Below are 20,988 nucleotides of genomic sequence, written 5' to 3'. Positions count from 1 at the left end.
AATTACATAATCAACTACTGCTACAGCAACTTAGCATCACCCACAAAATCTTCTCTCACCCTTCTAATACTACCATACTCTGCACTCTTATTAGCCCTTATAAAAAGCTCTCTTCATTGCACTCAGCCACAAAGCTCCTAGCAGCCTACCATAAATCCCACAACATAACTTGGGACTGTTTGTTCTCCAACTCAATTGGACCTATTTGGAACAAGCTTCCAAGCGAACTTACTTCACTTACCTCTACACCCACTTTCAAAAATCATCTAAAAATCTTCCTTAAATCCCAATGGCTCTGCCCTTGTACTAACCCTGACTGAAACTTCTGTTGCCTCCATCCTCTCATCTGCTTTACTACATTACTGTAGTACCAGCTGACTACTTTAATTTCAACAATTCCACTGAACGACTAAAAAAAAAAAAAAAAAAAAAAACATTAATATTTTTATATTCAATGATAATCCTCTTTGTAATACTTTCAACATGTTGTCTTGTGATATCAGGACTCCAAACGTTTTATAACTCTATTTGTATTCCTTTGTTTATAATTTGTCCACCTGATGAATTTTGTGTTGGCTCTCCTACTACCATTGTTTTTTGAAGTGCTTATTATTTGGTACAAGTTTCTTGTCTTCTTTTCTTTGATTGTGGAGCTTTTCTCCCCGGGCCTCTACTGAAAATGGACATGAATCCAGCTAGACTAGCCCGGTCAACAAATGTAAAATAAAAATAAATAAAATGGTGCATGTCTTTGATGTGTAATCATATGAATGCTTAAATGGGTCAGCAACTACATGAAGCAACTATTTCATACAAGCTTCTTAATGTCTTAGCATCTAATTCTGAGACTCTAGGATACAGTCCCTTTACCCTGATAACCGAGACTTCTGCCAGAGAAACAGATACAGTATCACCTAGACAGCTTGTGAAATTGATAAAAGGGCAATAACATGAGCAAGACAGGTTAGCTACACCTAACGACTTAGTCAGTTAAAGCTACAAACAGCAGATTTGTGAATGTGAAAGAGACATGGTTAGTTTAATAATTCTGCATTCATCTCATGGTTCTGTCTAAGCTATAACTGTGCTGAATGTACTGTCAGAGTACCAGCAGTAAAAATATAATTGCTATTATTTGAGCAGTGAGTATGGATACCAATATGACATCCTTACTATCCATGATAACTGAAAAGGAATTACTGAAAGACAGGGCTGTTTGTTGCTAGGTTTTTTTTTGTTTTGTTTTTGTGTGTGCTGCAGGACTAAGAACATTAAGTAGCATTAATTAGTATTCTCGATTTATGTTCTTATTATTCCGCTTTAATCAAAGCTTTTAGCTCCTGAAAGCACATTCTGATTACTGTCATAATCATATTCTTAAAATTACAGATTCTTAAGCATTACTTCACTTTTCATTTAATAATTGAAAGATTATCCAGAAGCAATGAAATAAATTGCAATAAAGCTTGTTTAAGAATTATGATTTAATTGCCGATAGTACAAATAAGAGTCAAAACTCAAACAGCAGTGGAAGGCAGTAGAATCAGGAGGCCACTGAATATAGAATATGTTGCGTAAAGATGCTTTATTGATAGGGAAGTGATGCAAGAATCAAAACAGAAGTCTTCCAAAACTGGAAGCCATGGGGGTCTCACAGTAAATATTTACAGAGAGGACAGAAAACAAACTAAATTACTCGGTTATGTGTATATACCTCTCACTGTCCAGATTTTTGCAGAATGTCCAGATTAGTGCATTTCTTTGTGCCGGTCCCAAGCCCGGATAAATGGGGAGGGTTGCGTCAGGAAGGGCATCCGGCGTAAAACTTCGCCAAAACTTTTCATGCAGTCACCAGTTACTATTTACATACCGGATCGGTCGAGGCCCGGGTTAACAACGACCGCCACCAGTACTGTTAGCCAACAGGGTGCTGGCGGAAATTGGGCTACTGTTGGCCGAAGGAGGAGAAGAGGCGGAAGGCATGGCTGAAGGCAGGAAGAGAGGAGAAAGGCTAAGACTGTGGTAGTGAGGGTCGGAACTTTGAATGTTGGTAGTATGACTGGTATAGGGAGAGAGCTAGCTGATATGATGGACAGAAGGAAGGTTGGTATATTGTGTGTGCAAGAAACCAGATGGAAGGGAAGTAGGGCTAGGTGTATCAGCGGTGGGTTCAAATTGTTTTATCATGGTGTGGATGGGAGGAGAAATGGTGTAGGAGTTATTCTGAAGGAACAGTATGCGAAAAGTGTTTTGGAGGTGAAAAGAGTGTAGGATAGAGTGATGTTTATGAAACTGGAAATTGATGGTGTAATGATGAATGTTGTTAGTGCATATGCTCCACAAGTTGGGTGTGCAATGGATGAGAAAGAAAAATTTTGGAGTGAATTGGATGAAGTGGTGATGACTGTACCCAAGGGTGAGAGAGTGGTGATTGGAGCAGATTTCAACGGGCATGTTAGTGAAGGGAACAGAGGGGATGAGGAAGTGATGGGTAGGTATGGTGTTAAACAAAGGAATACAGAAGGTCAGATGGTAGTGGATTTTGTGAAAAGGATGGACATGGCTGTGATGAATACATATTTTAACAAGAGGGAGGAGCACTGGGTGACATACAAGAGTGGATGAAGATGTACACAGGTGGATTATATCTTATGTAGGAGGGCCAGTTTGAAGGAGATTGGAGACTGTAAAGTGGTGACTGGAGAAAGTGTAGTTAGGCAGCATAGGATGGTGGTTTTTAGGATGACGTTGGTGATCAAGAAGAGGAGGAGGAGTGTGAGGGCAACACCAAGGATCAAATGGTGGAAATTGAAAAGGGTAATTGTGAGGTGGAGTTCAGGGATGAGTTAAGGCAGGCACTGGGTGGCAGTGAAGAGTTACCAAATAGCTGGGTAACTACAGCAGATCTAGTAAGGGAGACGGCTAGAAAGGTGCTTGTTATCACATCTGGACAGAGGAAGGATGACAAGGAGACATGGTGGTGGAATGAGACAGTACAGGAGAGTATACAGAGAAATAGGTTGGCAAAGAAGAAGTGGGATTGTCAGAGAGATGAAGAAAGTAGACAGGAGTGTAAGAAGATGAGGTACATGGCAAAGCGAGAGGTAGTGAAGGCTAAGGATAAGGCATATGAAGAGTTGTATGAAAGGTTGGACACTAAGGAGGGAGAAAAGGACCTGTACCGATTGGCTAGACAGAGGGACCAAGCTAGAAAAGATGTGCAGCAGGTAAAGGTGATAAAGGATAATGAGGGAAATGTACTCACAAGTGAGGAGAGTGTGTTGAGCAGATGGAAAGAGTACTATGAGGGGTTGATGAATGAAGAGAATGAGAGGGAGAGAAGGTTGGATGATGTAGGGATAGTGAATCATGAAGTGCAATGGATTAGCAAGGAGGAAGTAAGGATAGCTATGAAGAGAATGAAGAATGGAAAGGCTGTTGGCCCAGATGACATACCTGTGGAAGCATGGAGGTGTTTAGGTGAAATGGCAGTGGAGTTTTTAACCAGATTGTTTAATGAAATCTTGGAAAGTGAGAGGATGCCTGAGGAATGGAGAAAAAGTGTTTTAGTACCGATTTTTAAGAATAAGGGTGATGTGCAGAGCTGTAGTAAATACAAAGGGATTAAATTGATCAGTCACAGCATGAAGTTATGGGAAAGAGTAGTGGAAGCAAGGTTAAGAAGGGATGTGATGATTAGTGATCAGCAGTATGGTTTCATGCCAGGAAAGAGCACTACAGATGCAATCTTTGCTCTGAGAGTGTTGAAGGAGAAGTACAGAGAATGTCAGAAGGAGTTGCATTGTGTGTTTGTAGACTTAGAGAAAGAAAAAGTATCTAAGAGTGATACAGGATATGTACGAGGGTAGTGTGACAGCGGTGAGGTCTGCGGTGGGATTGACGGATGCGTTTAAGGTGCAGGTGGGGTTACATCAAGGATCAGCTCTGAGCCCTTTCTTATTTGCAATGGTGATGGACAGGTTAACAGACGAGATCAGACAGGAGTCCCCGTGGACTATGATGTTTGCAGATGACATTGTGATCTGTAGTGAGAGTAGGGAACAGGTGGAGGAGACCCTGGAGAGATGGAGATATGCTCTAGAGACAAGAGCAATGAAGGTCAGCAGGACTAAGACAGAATATACGTGTGTGAATGAGAGGGAGGATAGAGGAATGGTGAGGATGCAAGGAGTAGAGGTGGCAAAGGTGGATGAGTTTAAATACTTGGGGTCAATAGTTCAGAGTAACTGTGAGTGTGGAAGAGAGGTGAAGAAGAGAGTACAGGCAGGATGGAGTGGGTGGAGAAGAGTGTCAGGAGTGATTTGTGACAGACGAGTACCTGTAAGAGTGAAAGGGAAGGTCTACAAGAGGGTGGTGAGACCAGCTATGTTATATGGGTTGGAGACAGTGGCATTAACAAAAAGGCAGGAGTTTGAGCTGGATGTGGCAGAATTAAAGATGTTAAGATTTGCACTGGGTGTGATGAGGGTGGACAGGATTAGGAATAAGTATATTAGAGGGTCAGCCCAGGTTGGAAGGTTTGGAGACAAAGCCAGAGAGGCAGAATTACATTGGTTTGGACATGTGCTGAGGAGGGATGCTGAGTATATTGGGAAAAAGATGCTAAGGATGAAGCTACCAGGTAACAGGAAAAGAGGAAGGCCTAAGATAACGTTTATGGATGTGGTGAGAGAGGACATGCAGGTGGTTGGTGTGACAGAGCAAGATGCAGAGGACAGGAAGAAATGGAAACGGGTGATCTGCTGTGGCAACCCTTAACGGGAACAGCCGAAAGAAGATGAGATGATGATGATTTGTAGCCTGTTCCTCATAAAATTTGTGGTTTTCTGCAAATCACTGAGGATTGAAGTCACTAATTAATGGCAAACATTTGACTTTCAGATTTCATATCCTTCAGAAAATGCATGCTAACAAAAATTCTGTTATTCCAGCAACTTTCTAAGTTTATAAGAGCAATATTTAAATATGTCCCTGTTTTGGGGTCTTAGTCCTGCTATAATTTTAGGATTTGTCCAGATTTCTTGTGCTAAAAGGTTAAGAGATATGAGCGTGTAACTGAAAATAAACTGTTGAGCTCTGAGATAAAAGCAGCTTAAATTTATTGCCTGTTACTCATATTTAGCTCTTTGGTTGTTTCAGGGATTATTATCTTCCCAAAGATATACCTCACATTAGTGAGGCATAGGCGTGAGTGTGTGCATGCATGTGTGTGCCTTCCGTGGAAAGTTGGGCATCGGGCTGGCAACTCGACACCGTAAAACCTCCACTGCCAGTCATGAGCGGACAGGTGATCTGCTCTGGAAACCCCTAACTGGGAAAAGCCAGAAGAAGAAGAAGGGAATGATTGGTAAATGGATACCTGAAGGACCAAGACTCCTTCCTCAAGCAAGAAGATACCAGTCTGGTGGACCCCAGCCATAAGCAAACTATACAATAAAAGGAGGAGACTTATACAAAAAAGGCCAAATCTCAAGTAGAAAAATCATCTCTGATCAGCATTAGTAAGAAATTGAGGGCCCTCATCAAGTCAACTAAAGCCAATTTCGAAAAGAAAGTTGCCAAGGATGCCAAGGATAACCATAAGGCCTTCTATGGTTACATCAAAAACCTAAATGGTAATGCTCAGGTCTGTTCTGAGCTAGTACAAAATGGAACAAAATACACTGACCCTTCTGACATTGCCAACATCTTGGCTGACAGGTTCAGTGCAAATTTCTCTCCCCCCCCCCTCCACCTACAGGGCCTATTACTATTCCAGGGGATTGTGTAACTCCAATTATTACTAATACGTTGGTTAATAAGACTCTATCTAAAGCTAAAAACACTGCCTCCATGGGATCAGATGGTGTCCTGGGCTGTGTTATTCGCGAGCTCCAAAATGAATTAACCCCGCATCTGAATACCCTGTTCAGTCTCAGCCTCTCGACAGGATATGTGCCCATAGAATGGCGCACAGCGACGGTGGTTCCACTGCACAAGGGTGGGCCCACAAACGACCCTGGGAACTACCGACCAATAAGCCTGACCAGTCTGATCTGTAAGGGAATGGAGCGAATCATTATGGAACTCATAAGTGGAGAGATTGGGAACCTGCAAACACTTGACCCCACACAGTTCGGCTTCGTCAAGGGCAGATCATGCCTCCTGTACCTGGTGGACTTCTTTGAGACAGTTACACAGGCTATAGATAAGGGAAAGGAGGTACAAACAGCTTACCTTGACCTTGCTAAAGCATTTGACACCATTCCCCATTCGGGTATTATTGATAAACTCACCAACCTGGGCATAAACCCTTACATCACAAGATGGATCGCAAACTGGCTCTCAGACAGATCCCGCAAAGTAAGAGTAGCGGGATCTATGTCCGAATCCAGACCAGTAACGAGCGGTGTGCCTCAGGGCTCTGTCCTGGGGCCCCTCCTGTTTGGCATATATTTCTCAGAAGTACAGGCAAGCACTGAAGGGCTGTGGCTGACCAAGTTTGCAGACGACTGCAAACTGGGTGCTATAATAGAGTCTCCGGCTGACATGGATATCCTCCAGAAGGGCCTTAACTAGACTGATGCATGGTGTCAAAGCCATGGTCTCAAGCTTAATGCTAAAAAATGCGTAGTAATCCCCTTTGTAAAAAACAGAGTACCCACAAACTACCACATAGGAGGTAACCCCCTGAAATCTGAAGTAGTAATAAGGGATCTAGGGACCCAAGCAGATAGTCAGCTTTCCTTTGATAACCATGTTGCCAAGGAGGTTAGAAAATCCTTCTATGTGACCCATCTTGATCACGAAAGGGTTTGCATCAAGATCTAAAGATGTAGTGGTGCCCCTCTACTCTTCTCTCATCAGACCCATTATTGAGTACAATGCACCAATATTAATGTACCTGGCTAGGCATCTCCAGCAGCTGGAGAGACCACAGAGGTACCTCACTAAGAGGATTACTGGCCTCAAACAGTTGCCCTATGCAGCACTATTGAAAAAACTAAGGCTTTTCTCTGTTGCCTACCACCTTCTCAGAGGCGATCTCTGTCTAACATACAGAGGCATGTCCAACCCAGAACTGTTGAACATGCTCCATCTTACCAAAACCAAATACACTCGAACTACACGCTCTAGGGATATAAACCTCAGTACAACAATGAATAGAACATGCTGGAGGGATAGATTCCCTTTGCAAAGACTTCCCTTGCTATAGAACAAGGTCCTGATCTACATAAGAGAGAGCCCCTCACTATCACTCTTCAAGAGGAACCTTGATGAGTGGATGGGTAACAGAAAGTTCACACCGGGGATCATACCAACAGCTCTACTAGATAGGGGCCAAGGGTACTAGCTGCTAGATCAAGGGCCTAGGGAACTAACCAAAGGGATGGTGAATACCGCACAATGTGGCTGGGCTAATATATGCCTTCAGGCAGATAGCCCAGTATCTACCTATGAACCTATGAACCTAAGGGAAGGGGGAAGACTAGAAGGTGTATATTTAAAACTGAGAGAAAAATGGAGTATGGTGCTTGTGACAAAATATTAGTAAGCAACAGTGGGTTCCTGGAAATCTGCATGATGTTTAAAATGTCATCAAAATTAAAAGTGAGAAGCAGTTATGAACAGAAGTAGTTTCTCAATAGCAGATGAGCTTCAGTATAGTATGCAGAGCAGCTACAATTTATTTATTGGCTCCCTGTCCACCTCCCAGTAAACTTGCTATGTAGCTGTCTATCACAAGTGTTTTCTACTAGGTCTTTAGTACTGGTCCTGATTCTGTGACACTGTTGTATGCATCCACAGCTATCTCTGTGCAAACAAGGTACCTCATATTGTTCCCACCTCCTTGTACCATGTGCTCATACAAGCATACCTAGGCCACCTGGTACTGATAAAGCGATATGATAAACGTGGCACATCTACACATAACTGAGATCAAATTCCTCTAGTGTCATGTTCCTCTCCCAAAGACTGCCCATTGTCTGGAATAAGCTTCCCATTCATGTCAAGCAGAGCACCTCACTGGCCCTCTTCAAGAGAAATCTTAACAAGTGGATGGGTAACAGAAAGTTCACTCCAGGGATCATTCCAATCGCCCTACTGGATAGTTGCACTGTGAACTAGCATCGGGTGGCACGGTGCCTGGGCAATTTATTTGGGCTAGGCTTGTAAAGGCTCCAGGGCCATTCACTTAGTACACACCTATAAACCTATGTGCCTGAATCACAAAACACTGAAGTACAGAATGTCGATCACTGTTTTTCATTGCAAATCTCCGTTGGTGTGATGTCTAAGTGTGCAACAACAGTGATTCCTTTGTTTTAGCAGATTTATCCCTTCTTGCTTTTTGTACCATGACTGAGTTTGTGTATATAAGTTCAGGAGTTGTCTTCTCTGTGGGTGTACAGGGGATTTGACCCCCTACCTTCAAAAATGTTTCCAGCTGGAGATGTTGCCCATTTGGTATTTTAGTCATTTGTGCTTGGCATTTTGGTCACTCTGCATCTTGTAATTTAAGGGTTCATAGAGGAACAGATAAGCATTTATTTGACCAAACCAAAATAAAATGGAGAACCAGTGCCAAAATTGAAACTCTAAATCACAGAAAGGCACTGAAAGAAGGACCACAATGGTTTCTATAAAAAAGTTTTAATACGGTCACACAGCACACTAAAAACATAAAACGCTTAACAAGTCACCTTGTTTTTCAACCAATATAGACTTCATCAGATGTAAAATCACATTTCCCAAACTCCTATTTAACCCACCAGCAATCTCAATCTTCCAGTACCAGCAATCTCAATATTCCAACAGTAATCTTTACCTAATAAATCAAATTAAACATTTATGCTGACAGTAATTACAGCCTAAAACATGTGAATATAGAACCTGAAATTCTATTACATCATGTAAAAACCTCTTATATCAAAATATTGTAAATACTAAAATCTAAATATTATAACTATATTAAATAAATAAATATATTTAAAATATAAAGAATATATAAAAAAAAAAAAAATAGAACCATATATAGTTTGTGAACCTTTATCTCCCTCTAGTGGGCATAGCTTACAATGACATGAAATTAAAACAAATTAAAATGAATTAAAATGAGTGCCTTTCAAATATAACACTTTTTACAGTCAAGCTGCTCTAAGCTTTAATACTGAGGCTAGGCAGACTGCTTCATTCAACCCAGGCAATCTATTAGCCTCCAAAATAATTTGCCAGTATAACTCTCTGTCCTCTATTTTGGTCTCCCAAATACCACACATTTTATCCTTAGGTACTTATTCTATTACAAAGAATTGAAACTTAGCTAAAATACAATCCAAAGTGTGTTTATACAAGGCATCGTTTTGTTTTTTTATTTTGAATGGTATTGGTATGCTCATATATTCTTCTCCTAAGCTTTCTCTATGTTTTCCGTATATAAAATGCTTTACATGCTACACAAACAGCAATATATATCACCCCGCTGCTATCACAAGTATTGTATGTTTTGCTTGCTACATAGTTGTTCCTTGAATCTAACAATATACTTTCTACATTACTAATGTATAGACACTGTGGACACATACCACATTTAAACATAACCCTTTTCCTCCTTCCTTGGTTATTAGTATTAGTATTGCTGCTCTCCAATAAGTCCTTAATATTCTTACCCCTTCTAAAAATACATTTCAGTGTTTTTTTAAGATCAAATGTAGGTCTGATAGTTCTGCAAGTTTTGCCCGTTCCTTTTCCATTATTTTCCTAATGTCATCAGAATCACCACTAAAATCACTCACGTAAGCACACTCATAATTATTTTCGTTTTCTAACATTTTACCAAGGGAAACCGACGTACCATCATTAATAGGAGTCATATTTTCTATTCCCAAAATTGGGGCAAATTTGTCATGCCTACCCTTTGTGACTTCCTGACTTAACCTCTAAAACCAAATCCGTATGGTGACCCCTGTCCATATACATATTAATTAAAGGCTCTCACTTCTTTCAGTGCCTTTCTGTGATTTATTTGACCAAACAGACTAGGAAGACAGAAAGACAAACTAAAACCAGGTGTGTGTGGCACAGAACACAGGTGCAACCAAAAGATGCTCTAAAAAAACACTGTAGTAAAATCCACTAGCTTTTGTTGATAGAAGCTGAAAATAAAATTTGTAAGATAAGCACTTTCATCTTCTAAAACTAAAAATCTTCACCAGATAAAAGCATTTGAAAAAACAGGCCTTTTTATAGTCTAGTTTCAAAGTTGATAGAGTAATCACAATTGCCTAGCCTCTGTTCAGAAGCAAAAATATTTAGAGACAATGATGTAGCTAGAAAAGGCACTGTGGCATATAAGGTGTTATACCAGAACCAATATAATGAATAATAAATGCAAAACCAGAAAATACATTTTGTAAAAAATATAAGTTACATATAAATATAAAAGTGCTTGTTTGTAAAGTGCTCAGTAAAATAAAATGGCTCCAGCTAGATAATGCATATTTTCTTGAATGCATCCAAACCAACATGGTCCTAAATGGCCTCAGAATGTGATGTTTCCCATCAGGCCTTGTCCCTGACTCACCACTAGATTTTGACCTTATTGCACTTTTCAACAGGCATGGCTGTGAGTATATGGACTTACTGGTCAAACATAACAACAAACTAATTGAAGAATTCATAGCCGAAACATCTTGTTTGGACCATAGTATTACTTTTGATATCCAGTACAAAGAGTTTAAAACTGAATATGTACATATTTTTAAAAAGTATAGACCAACAAGTCTAAACCATAAAGAACCGGAAACTTAAGAAACTACATCAGGACCATAGAGGGTACGCTAAAAATATTGCATACCCTCACCCCCTACCTCACAAACCTGGGATAGTAAATAATTTAACAATCTAGAAAATGATCTGGTCACAGAAGAGTAACAATATAATTCCTCATGCCTGGACAATGTTGAGGCGAAGGAGAATTTCCACCATTAAGGAGGTCAGAGAGAATAAGAAGGTATCCACAAAATTCTCCAATCAATGACAAGCAGCCCCTCGAGGCAAATATCCACAGAGGGGAGGAATGAGAGCACAAAGGGGACAGAACAGAGAGAGAGAAACTGAACGTCACCCGTATGCCACTCCCTGGGCCTTCTGGGACTACAAACAATGACGCCCTCTCACCACCCTGTAATAATGTAAATAATACTGATGGTGACTTCCACATCTACAGTTTCTCCTCTATAAAATCACTGAATAATGCTGTAACTTTTTTCTAAAGGGATGACATTCATCCCCCATAGAGAAATTGATTTATCAATAGTTTTAATGGACCTTAAGTTATTCATAAGAAAATTTAACTTTAACTTTTTATTTCAAAACTTGAACACAACTCTCAGTCCATTGCATATATCTAGCACCTTCAATCCCCCCACATCCAGTTATTCAATGTCTTTACAAAATTTGTGAGATGGATATTTGTAATTTAGTGTCCAGACAACACATTAAACATAAGGGCAACATTACTGCTGAAGAAAGAATTATTCTACAAAAACTTCAGGATAATAATTCTATAAGAATCATGAAGCCAGATAAGGGGAGGGGGGTAGACTTAATATTATGGACAAATCTGATTATAGTAAAAAATGCGGAAACTGTTAGGCAATGATTCATATATAAAAGTCTCAATAAGTGAAGCGAATATAGCATACAACAAAATAAGAATAAACTTAAAAGATTTGCTCAGTGATAAACAAATTTCTATAGAAGACTTGAGTGCAAACAAACCTTCTACTCCATGCATTTCTGAGATTCTGAAGCTGCATAAAGATTGAACACAACCACCATTCTGCCACATTGTATATACTAGGGGTTCAATAACCCACCCTATTGCTAAATTCCTAGACACTAAAATTAAGGATCTTGTATGTTCTGAAACATGTCTGCCATGACTCTTGGGAATTCTTATGGAAAATTAATGAAATACCTATCAAGGAATCATTTACCTTTATCACCATTGATGTGAAAGATTTATACACAGTAATCCCGCACCAACTTGGTGTTGAGTGGTTTACAGAATTCCTGGTAGACAAGAGTGTGAAACAAGATGAAATTAACATATATGAAAATCTCCTTGAACTTATCCTGGAAAACAATTTCATCATTTTTGAAAAGGAAATATTTTTACAAATGAAATGAGTTGCAATGGGAGCAGAATGCGGGAGTCTCTTTGCTAATACAGTTATAATCTAATAGGAGAAATAAATTATTTTTGATTCAGCTTTTTTATATCATGTAAGATTTATACATGCTATCTGGATGATATTTTTATTCTATGGGATGACAATAGTCTTAAGATTCTCTCACTTATTGATTAGATCAACAATGCTGCTTCTTTTTTGAAGTTCACACATCAAACTCATGACAGCCACATTACCTACCTTAACATTTGGCTTACAAAAGATACCATACAGAAACATTTTACTTCAAAAGTTTTCCGAAAATAAACTTATTCCAACAGTTTTCTCAATTTTACCAGTGCCACCCCCATACACAAAAAAAGCTGTCATAAAACACCAGTTTGTTCAAGCTGCCCGCATGACCACTGATGATGAATGCTTCTGGGATGAATGTTGCCTGCTCAAAGACATGTTTCTTAAACGCGACTATCCTTTTAACTTTGTCAACAATCTGATGCTCAAAGTTATAAATAAATGCGAACAAAAATATTTTCTCCCAATTTTGTGCTCAACACCCACCAACCTAACTGGTACTATTACTATTACTATTACTAATAACACCAACAATACAGAAAGATTCAAGAATTCTTTTATTACAGTATTTAGTTTGGCAGTTTTTTCTAAAATACATTGTGAGAAAAAAACTGTTGCATTCTCATGAACGAAAGAAATATACGAGACCAAATGGGTCTTACTCCTAATTTTGTTTTTAAACAAGGCAAGAACCTGAAGAACATTTTTGAAAGTACTTACTCCCCAGGAAACACAAACGTAGGCACGAAGAAATGTAGATGCTGCCCATATTGCAGATTTATAGTTGAAGGTAGTACCTTTGTTGACAACAATACCTTGCTTAAACCTAGAAACAAATTTAGCTGCAACTCTACCAGAGTTGTCTACTGTGCCCATTGTACATTTTGTCCTGGGTTCTATATTGGAAAGACTAAGAGGAGATTACAAGACAAGATACATGAGCGCATATACAATCTGAAGACCAAAAAAGATACAAATGCCCTGATCAAACATGTTGCAGAATACCCAGATCACACCTTCAAGTTTTCTGTCATTGAACAGATTCATACAAATGACAGAGGGGGACCATGGTTTTTGGTTCTTGAAAAACATGAACTCTCCTGGCAGCTTAAGTTGAATGCCCTAAAACTGGCCTGGTCTCAATTATCAGGTCTCGATCAATTGCCTACTAAAATTAAAGGCAATTGAGAGATAGTATATTGGTACTTTGTATTTTTATATTTAACATAAGAATGATCAGTAATATACCACTGCACTTCCCACATCATCATGATCTAAATATAATAATTAACAAAACCCCATACTTCATGTAGATATAAACGCAAGCACTACATGAAATCAACAAAAACAATGCTCTAAAGGAAAATAAATAAAATCTAAAAAAAAAAAACAAAAAAAAACAAAGCGTAGACAAATTGAAACTTTATTACACTATACTCAGAAGCCATAAACAAATAAACCCCTCCAGCAAAAACTGAAATTGCAGTATAAACAAAACTCTTGGACATCCTAATTGACAATATCCTGAAATGTGACCAATGTATACTGCAAGGTAGATAACAAACCGATCTACCTCCCTATTACCTACAGTAAAATATAAAATTATAAGAACACATATAATGAAAACATGTAAACATTAAAATATGGAAAATATTCACATAAGTGACACAGAAATTCACACCAATTGGAAGATGGATTACTGGCACACCTAAAAGAAATACAGTACCACATGAAAACAATAGATTCTCTCAAATAAAGATCAATAATTTCAAAGTAAGTGCCAAGTGAAAAAATCACCTACAAAAAAAAAATTGCACTTTCAGTAAGAAATAAATGTCTACATACAACATGTTCCACAAAAGAACATCTAGAAAAAAGAAGGCACAAATCATTGCATTAGAATATATTAAACTATAAAGCACCATCTACCCTTTTCTAATAATTGCAGTAAACACCAGTTTCATATACATTACAGCAAATAAACTCACATAATTAAAATTATGCACACACCTTATAAAATAAAGAATATAGATGAACATCATGTCCCACAAAGATCTCTTTCAGTGAAAATCTTGACTGAAAACATTCATCTTCTTTAGCAAATCTTACACAAACACTTAAATGAGCTAACACCGCAAAACATGGTTCCAAATAATAAGATATGCCATTCTAAGCCCCAAATCCCCCCAAAATGAGGCCCCCACCAACTTGACTTCCAAAACAAAGGCCCCAGTGCAAGCTAATATAAAAATAATCTCTAAAATTAAATTCTAAAGAATTAAAAATAAACTAAAACTAACCCCACCTTTTCTTGATGATTCATGAAATCATACCAAAACTAAAAAATCAATATCCCTCCAGTCTTCCATTTCCAAAATCATACTACAATTCTTTATTTACAAAACCACACCAGAGGATCATAGGAAGTTACTAGGCTATTGACCCTGAGGCCTCCACAAGCCTAGCCAAGAATGTAGCCCATGTTCCAACAAGTCAGCACCTGATCCCCATGTCCAGCAGGAACACAGGTGGACTCCCAGGGGTGTATTTTCTGTTCCCCATCCAGTTATCAAAGTTGTGCTTAAAAATAGTTAATGAGGTACTCTGCTTGACATGGAGAGGGAGCCTATTCCACAGAAGGGGGAGTCTCTGGGGCACAAATATGTCCCACCAAGTCCTACTGATGTCATACAACATGTTGAGGTCACACATGCAGGTTACTCGAGTGGAGCTTGACTTGCGGATATGCAGAAGTCCCATCAAGGTCTGAGATTGGTTTGTATGCCAGGCAGATTTCACCTCTAAGAAGTCTATATGAGACGGAGCAGAGGGACAGGGCATTTAGCCTATCTGTGTAGGGTAGATGTTTGAGGCCCTGGATTCTTCTGGTGAGGAACCTCTGCATCTCTCCAGCTGCTGCATGTGCTTTGTGATGTACATGCTGAAAAGGGCATTGTACTCAATAATAGGTCTTATAAGGAAAGAATACAGGGATGTTGTGACCTCCTTGTCCCTCGATGAGATAGCCTTACTTATGAGGTGGGCCATGTAGAAAGCCTTCCATACAACAGAGGCAATATGGTGGTCAAAAGTCAGTTTGCTATCAACCTGGGATCCCAAGTCCCTCATGACTGATTGCGTCCTTAGGACCTTAGAACCGCTAAGTAATAGTGTAGTATATAGCTAGCACTGACAACAATCTTATCAATTCATATGCACTTTATTTACAGTGAAGAGCTAGACTGTACAATTGATTTCCATCAAAAAACAGCATAGCCAGAAAAAATAGGGTCTATATTAGATGACTGAATGTTTAGGTGATGGAACACCTAAACATCGATCTTCTAATATTGAAAGCAAAAAATGGTGAACGGACGATTTAATGTAGGGAAAGATTTCCCTTGGCCATTCACCGGAGTTTGCTATTTACCTACTGTTGATCGATTTTGGAGTTGGTATATTTAGTTGGGGGGTGTGGGAGGTGAAACCCCCCACTTAATTTAGATGTAAATTAATGTTTTTGTGTTGTGGCCGAGGGACATGTTTCTCTGGGACATTCAACATTGTGCGGTTCGATATTAGAAGATTGATGTTTAGGTGTTCGATCACCTAAAGAGTCGGCCTTCTAATATAGACCCAAAATAATATACTATCTAGTTGCTAGCAGTCACATTCAGTTAATTTATAAAGTCTGAAAGGAAAACAAGAATGTCTTGCAGTCCACAGACTTGATATTCCAATTTATCAAGCTGTTTTATAATTCCTACATCTAAAAGAAGGTGTCTGGCGCTCTCTGAGTATCCACAATTAAGCTCCAGGCATTCATCTGTTTCTTCTGATTAAGGTGTCTTGTCATGTTTCTGTGACAGTCTCCACTCCTGGTCAAAAATCTCTCTCTTAATGACAGGCAAATGTGTCTGCATTGTTGCATTATATACTTTGTTTTTAACAACACCTCACAAGCTTCTCCGATTTTACTACTATAATATGTGCTATATACATATAACCATTTCATACCACAATATACTATTTATATATCACACATCAAAACAGCACACCACACAACATTTATGTAGCTATTATTGAGCCGTTCTTCGCGAAGTGCACTTTCGGTTAAGTGCACTTTCATGTAAGTGTGGGTCTACTTCTCTTTTTTGAAGTGATGTACTTTCGATGAAGAGAAGTAGACCCATATCAATATATATATATGGATCTATGTCAAAATAACGAATTACCATAATGTCGAGTTGCAAAACGGTGAGATGAAAACAATGAAAGTTTACATTCATGAATGTCCAGATCATCATAAATTTTCTCCTGGTAAGTAAACAAACGGCAAACAAAACTTAAAAAAACAAACCAAAGCAAATAAAACCCACCCAAATGTGGGGCTTTGCCCCCACACCACCCAACTAAATATACCAACTCTGAGATTGCACTACAGTGAAGAAAAGGGCAAAGTTCACCACAATGGCCAACTCACTCCTTTCATGGTGAAAACCTACAATCTAGACATTCGTGAATGTAAACTTTTGTCATTTCTGTCTCGCTGTTTTGCAACTCAACCTTTTGGCTTTTCGAAAATTTAAAGTAGCTCCATATATGAACTGTTTGCATACCAAATGTGTTTTACTTTGAATTTAATATCATGCATTATGTCACCACAGAAGAAATACCTTTTTCATCTGTGTCTAGTGTCACTACAGAACAATTATTTGTTTTTATCTAGATATCTTACAAACTATCTGTGTAATGCCGATTCGAAGTGGTGTTATTCATAATCAGGGTACAATTCTTTGTAATTCTGGAATAGATTACGTTTTAAATGGCTACTTTACCACCTTAGTTTAACCATATACTTTAGTTATTGGTGAAATCCCAATTCCAGATAAATCTCATACTTCATGTTCATTAATTATAGAGGATATTGTGAAATCTACATTAAATATGGTCAGATTCTATTCCGTGTTAATTCATTTGTTACCTTTCTGGGCAACTGGTCCACCCTTTAACCTCATTATTAAATATGTTATTAGTGACCTGTACCGTTCCCGACTCATGGAAGCTGACAAATATTGTACTGATGCATAACAGTGAATTTTTTGATGATACTACTAACTGTCCTCCAATAAGACTGATATCACTTAAGGACAAGTGTTTTAAGAGGTGTTTATCACTCCTGAGCACCCATGAGAATGTTCTAGCACTTGTGGATCTTAAACAACATGGTTTTCTGGGGAAACTTTTACTAGTATGACTGTAGTTTACAAAATTGTTAGTGAAGCCTTAGATAGTGGTCTTAGTGTGGATGCTGCATGCTTAAATATATCAGGAACGTTTGATAGTATCCATCATGCAGCAATAATTAACTCTCTGGAAAAGTATAAGATAAACCCTTATATTACTGAATGGTTAAGTGGTGGGTTTTACAGAGATATCAGAGTATTAAAGTTCATTTCCACTTTTCAAAATGGTCAGAGATTAGAACTAGTGTTTCAAGGGGCTCAGTATTGGGCCCTATACTGTTCAACTTTTTTATTTTCATTTTTGCCTATTGATGACACTTTGGCCTGTCTAAATATGTTGATGGCTTTAAAATTAGAGCATTTTTTAATATTATTATCAGATTACTAAGCTTTCAGTTCATGTGTGTCTGAACTATATGAATGGTTAAATAAACTGCAGCTTAATATCAATCTATATAAGAGTGATGTTATTTATTTTGCCATTTCCGACCTGAACAGCCTTTTATTTTGGGAAATCACATTATTCATGAAGTGCCTGAAAATTTTCAACCAGATCTGTTTCAGTCCTATTGAACTATTTACAATGTATATCAGACCTTAATTGAATACAACTCATTTTTTTGTACATATTCAAGAGGTGACCTCTCCCTACTAAAGTGTTCAAAGAAAATTTGCTAAAAGAGTTGAGTGCAAGACAATCTCATATCAAACATCAGTTTTGTATCTGTTATCAGTTGCTACATGGCAGATTGTGCCTAGTATATCATACACTTTATGATGAAGAAACACAACCTTTTTTAAATATTGAGTTGCTGCAATCAGGGTGAACTTCAAGTGGGCAAATTATACCTTTCAAATAACAAAATCCAAATACACTTTTAAATCAAGGTTTAGCACCAAAAGTATTGTGAAGTCATGGAACACATTGCCATTACAAGAAATGAAATGTAACTCACTAGAATCATTTAAGAATTCTTTAGATACCTGGTTTGGTTTAAATGTCTACTTTGTGACCTTTGAGCCTAATTTATAATAGTCTTTTGACCTCTACTCAGCTTATCAGAAACAATGAAACTATGAAAACTATATACCTTTGTAAATAATTTGTGCTGTCATGGGTATCTTAAATGAATTTCCTAAAGCTTTTCTCCTCAGTCCTTCACTGAAAATAGGCTTTCCCCAGTCAGACTTTCACAATCATCAGACACACACACACACACACACACATATATACATATATATATGTATGTATATGTATTTTATTATATATATATATATATGTGTGTGTGTGTGTGTGTGTGTGTGTGTGTGTGTGTGTGTGTGTGTGTGTGTGTGTGTGTGTGTGTGTGCTTAACAAGTCTGTAGTGCATGGAGTGATGTGATTGAACTCTGATATTGGGAAAAAAAGATAAACTTGTTAAGTCCTTCCCTACTGCAAGACTTGATCATTGCAGCACTTAGAGGTACTTAACAGAAGTTTGTTGCATGCCTCAAAGGACTTTTATGATTAGGTAAATGACAAGGAGTGTACCAGTCAGCAAAGAGCAGTGACAGATGGTAAATCTACTTTTAAATGCTTTTTTAAAAGCTGTTAGAAGTTCGAAGATTCTGCTACACTTACAAACAAAATTAGCAGCAGAGCGAAGTGTCTTAGCAGCTTTTAAAAGTTGTTTTACCTTCTGCCAGAGAGATATTTCATTTCTGCGGCTGCCAGCTGTATGTCTCAGCTATCCCTAATTTTGCAGAACCAGCATGATTTTGACTCATATTTGTGTCTTCTGCCTCCTAAAATCTTTTATAATCTGGCAAATCACTGCGGATGAGAATCAGTACTGCCACATATTATTATTCAGGAAGTGCATGTTGTTCTATTAACTTTTTAGGTAAATCAGATCAAAACTTAAAAACTGTCCCCAGTTTTGATCTTTTAGCCACTATTTTTGTATTTGTCCAGAATTCGTAAGTGAAGACATTGACAGGCATGCTGTTGTCCGTTTGAGCATGGTAAAACACTTTGCACTCGCTTCCTCTTTTCTTCATTTCCTGTAAGTGGTATTACATACAGATTACATAGAGTACATAAAGCTCCATGCACTACAAAGTACTATCACCAGGTCTCCAGTCAAAACCCGTATTAGTTTTTCTTGATATTGATGCCAAGATTTTACATTTGAAGCATGGCACCATACAGAACACCCACATACAACAGGCATTCCTGAAACATGGCTTGAAGATCCCTACTCAGTTATTAAGTCAGCTAGCAGCATATTCTGCAATAATAGACTACGGCCATGAAATGGTGGCAGTATAACTGTACTAATTAACAAAAATACCCCCAATTGACACTATCCAGGTCATAAAAGCTAATGCCACTAGTGACAGGACTCACTTTGGGGGTTTAGCCCATCTTTTACTATGTGGTCATAATCACTTGTACATAGGTATTTCTTATTTACTACCACTATCTTCCCAGCCTACAACTACTCTTCACAGATACATGCCCTATAGGCATCCCAAATAATGCTGTTATTTTTGGTGATTTTGACATGAATGCAGCAGCCCTAACGTTCATTCCCCTAAAAAAGATGTTTGCAATATTACAAGCTTAAACAAATAAACAACTAACAAGACTAAACCAACTAAATTAGATATTATCCTAACAAGCATTAAAAATAGATATCACCAAGTACGCACCTTTTCAAATCATGTCAGTGGCCACTACCCTGCAATTTCCATATGGGCGTTTGATCAGGAATGCATCAACTGCCAGTTATATTCAATCCTATCTCTGAGTAATGAATGAATTAATGAATGAATGAATGAATGAATGAATGAATGAATGAATGGATAACTAAATAAATAAATATTGCATGCCCAAAGAAATTTTTTTGTGGAAAAGTAAACAATATGCTATAATTTTGAAGCAATATTTTGAAAGAGACATTGCCCTTGATGTCTGAATGTTGAGTTGGTCTATAGCAACTATATCTCTTTTTGATGAACTGCTCTTAAATAACAAAAAACACAGAATGTGATGGCAGATGAGAATTAACTAACAGCCTGCTGATTTCCATGTTTAGTACATAGACTGCTCTCTTTATTTTGCTATATGTGATGTTTAGCTCCAATAGCCTGTTTTGGTAGTATTTCAGATTAATGGTACTTGTAAACAAAGAGTAAAGCCTCTCATAACTGATATATGTACACTAAAGAGGAAAAGAATAAACATATTCCCAACAGTGTAAACAACTTGTAGCAAATAAATACCCAAGTACTAAATACTATAACCTTAGAGTACCAGTAACACTGCCATTGCCTCCTCTTTTCACATTGCTGTAATATATCAGTGTAACAGACATGTAGAAAAGGAATTATCCCTTACCTTCAAAAATGTTACCAGTTGTCATTTACACACACACATGCACACACACACACACACACACACACACACACACACACACACACACGCGCGC

At 38.2% G+C, this 20,988-nt stretch overlaps 1 protein-coding gene across 1 annotated transcript in view; it reads left to right on the top strand.

Moving 5' to 3' along the window:
• The window catches only part of ALK (ALK receptor tyrosine kinase), a 1,522,063-nt gene that overhangs the window by 426,086 nt on the left and 1,074,989 nt on the right, over positions 1 to 20,988 (top strand). The window lies entirely within an intron of this gene.

The sequence above is a fragment of the Protopterus annectens genome, chromosome 1.part2 (assembly GCF_019279795.1).
Source record: "Protopterus annectens isolate FY-2018-M chromosome 1.part2, PAN1.0, whole genome shotgun sequence".
NCBI lineage: Eukaryota > Metazoa > Chordata > Ceratodontiformes > Protopteridae > Protopterus > Protopterus annectens.
The sequence above is the reverse complement of the archived record's forward strand: the minus strand, read 5'-3'. Positions and strand labels throughout refer to the sequence as shown.